We start from the raw sequence: 3,436 nt of genomic DNA on the forward strand, positions 1-3,436 counted from the left end.
CAAAACTAAGGAAGAACGTCATAGTAACATCTTCCAGTCTTCCAAAGATTAATGACGGAAGATAAGTTCTCTAATTTATTTGAGGACAGTTAATCTTGTTACCTCACCGTCCTAGATTCTGGTATTTAGATCACCGAGCGTGCGACATCCTTGTCGTGTTGATACATGCATTATATACCGACTATATTATCAGCTATTATATTCTCGTAACAGTCATGCAATACTGCCACGATCTCTGCTTCTTTTGCTACATGCATCCTCGAGGAGCACGTATTACAGAAATATGTACTCTCGATCTTTATCATCACGGAGAGGGAGACGACTGGGGAGGGCACGGGCCTTATGCCATATAATATGTGGCCGCGAGCGTGACCTACGGTACACGGTGCAGGCCGAGATAATTCGAATCTGCGATTCAGAGAGATGCTGCTTTACATAATCACTTTCATGAACCGGGCCCTCTTAAGGGATATTACCGCTTATAGGTAGGTCAACGACGGATGAGATGTCGTCGCGCTGCCTATGCATCGCGATTTACAAACCGGAGCCCCCGGCAGCGGCAGGCGTGTCCGATCAGATTCTTCGTGGGAATTCTTCGCCTGATGGTCGCTACCTGATGGTCGGTGGCATATTGCCACGCGAAGGAATCCGCCTCCGTCGTTGCTCGAAATTCATATCACCGTGGATGGATTCAGGGCTAATTATCATCCGTTTGCATACTTCTCAAGCGGTCGACGTTCCGCGGTTCAATGCTCCCTTTTCCTCGAGCGAGGCCTCCGCCTCGCCTCGCCTCGCCTCGCCTCGCCTCGCCTCGATCGTTTTTCGTTCGGCAAATCGTAGATCTGCGTCCTCTGGAAGCTGCTGCGATTTCGCCGTGACGCACGCGGCTTCCGTCGGCCGCAACTTACGATGTACTTATATACAGCGGAAAGAACATGAGTTATTACGTAACGCAATTGATGTAGCAAATAACGCAGTGCAAGAATTTCTAGAATTTCGTAATTTTATGTTTTTCTCTACCCCCTTCATCGGCTGTTATTCATCGAAGAGTTAAACAAATTTTTTTTCAAAAATCAAGCATGTTGATGTTATTATATTACATATCTGTATATTGTCATATCAAATAATTGTGACAATTCCATATATTTGGAACAAACAAAAGTATTGGTATTTTTTAAATAAAATTCTAATTGTAAGATAAGTACATACATACACACACATATACATAATCCTTAATGTTATGCAAATAAACTTGTTAAACGCATTATGATACATGGGAATTCATTCGTGTAATTAGCTTTGCAATCGCGTGATTTTACTGCGACACACCGCATCAATATATTGCGGGATTAGCTGAGAAGTTATTATGCGATACTTGATTATCTATGCGAAGATCAGACATTTGAAATGTTAACATCTTGTTGTCGAGAATTAATATCTTTGACATGCACGTACACGCGCATAAACTGTGTCGTTTAATTGGGTCGGTAAGATCATACAAAGCAATCAAATTAAGAAACGCAATTTAAAAATTTTAGTGGATGTTCGGAATTGTTTCATTTACACGTGTTTGCGTCTTTCATTATTATTTAAAAAGTTATGTGTATCCCAAGCGAATAAACGATGCATATAAAATAACGTTTTTTTACATATTATACTTAGAAAAGGGTATTTATATTTTAGTTACATGAATTTACGTTTCCTTTATCTTTTTCACAAGTGCATAAATGTATAATAATTGTTTGTTTCATATTTTAATATACGCCGTTGTACTTTTTATTTTATTTTATGTATCTTTGACTGTTATCTTTAATTATATATATTATGCGACGACTCTTTTTCGCCATTTATTTTGTTTATTTTGTTTATACATAAAGAGTCTTTATACCGTTGTTGTATAATAATTATTTTCACATACATTAATTATTAACACTAATTACTTTTTTATTAGTTATTGTCACGATGATATAACAATATACGTTTATGATCTACTAATAATTACATTAATGAGTTAGAGCACTCTAACTGTACTTACGTTTGTTACGTAGACAGATTCTTGATCGAGATTGATCAATTTCCAATTATAATCTCATAATTAGGAACGTCCTTATTCCAATATCCGTGCGTTACGAATCCGCTAATACACTTGGAGAATTGAGGAAGTCCTCGGCGCGGGAAAAAAGCGTTCGGCAAGCTCGCCGATAATTAATCCATCTAACAGTCAAGCCGTGGTATTTGAATCACAATCAGCGTATCCTGCTGTATTAGGGTACCCCACGGAGAGTGAAGTATTTCTTCTCACGCTTATTCCGTATAGCCGACCGGCCGCGACGGTAACAGAGATAGATCGAGTGGGAGTAAATCCTCGAGAGGACGGGCGAGAGAAGAAGAGAATGTAGAAGAAGAAGAAGAAGAAGAAGAAGAAGAAGAAGAAGAAGAAGAAGAAGAAAAAGAAGAAGAAAGAAAGATGAGGGAAAAGAAGAACACGTCATCCTGAACTTTCCTCCCCGTAAGATCACCGGCAATTTAAAGGGTAATTGTCGTATACGAGCAAGTAAGCGAGTTAGCCTCGCGCGCGCGCTCGCGCGCACACGTGTACACGCGCACGCGTGTTTACGCATCAGCATAGCGAGGGCGCGCAAGCACCGGAGGCAAGCGCGGCAGACTTAATTGCCCAAGACACCGTTAACCTTAGGGTACCGCTCGGCAACTTTCAATGTCGACTAATCGGCCCGATTCTCCCGGAGGACAGGACACGCGGTGTCGAGTCGCGCGAGAATTTATGGCGTTTAAATACGGTACGCGCGTGTGGCGAGTGTTTCCGTGCACCACGCTTGACGTCGCGACAGATCTGCGCCGGGTACGGTGACTTTTATCCGACGTGGATCGTGCGAGAGTTGCATCTCGCGGAACTCCTTCGAGAGACGTCCTTTTGTTGGAGAGGCTAACGGACGCGCGTAGATCAAGCCAGCGTTTAGAGATTCAGGGGAATGTAAATAGCGATATGAGCCTGATAAAATTCCTAGATGCCACGCTCTCGTGGCGATGGTTAGCTCGTAGAGATGGTTGCTCACGGGTGCACGCTTACATAAGCATTAATTTATGAAAAACTTTAGAAAGCCACCCAGTCAACATTAAAAGTAGCATGTAGGAACCAAATAGCGTAGCAGCGCTTGCAAAGCGCTAAAAAGCGATTGCACGCGTGTTTTTCTTTTTTAACGCTTTGTTCACGTTTTGCAAGGGCTGCCTGTTACTTGGAGAATCAAGACGCAAACGCTTTGCGCACCGTGTCTGACTTCTACATGCCTAATTATTTTCATAAATGTAATTCGATTTGTCAGGGGTCCGTTATTGTTGATTTTAAAAGTAACGCAATATCAATGTTATATAACTTTTATATCGTTGAGAAATTATAACATTGATGCTATGTTACTTT

The sequence above is a fragment of the Trachymyrmex septentrionalis genome, unplaced genomic scaffold (assembly GCF_001594115.1).
Source record: "Trachymyrmex septentrionalis isolate Tsep2-gDNA-1 unplaced genomic scaffold, Tsep1.0 scaffold9, whole genome shotgun sequence".
NCBI classification, from domain to species: domain Eukaryota; kingdom Metazoa; phylum Arthropoda; class Insecta; order Hymenoptera; family Formicidae; genus Trachymyrmex; species Trachymyrmex septentrionalis.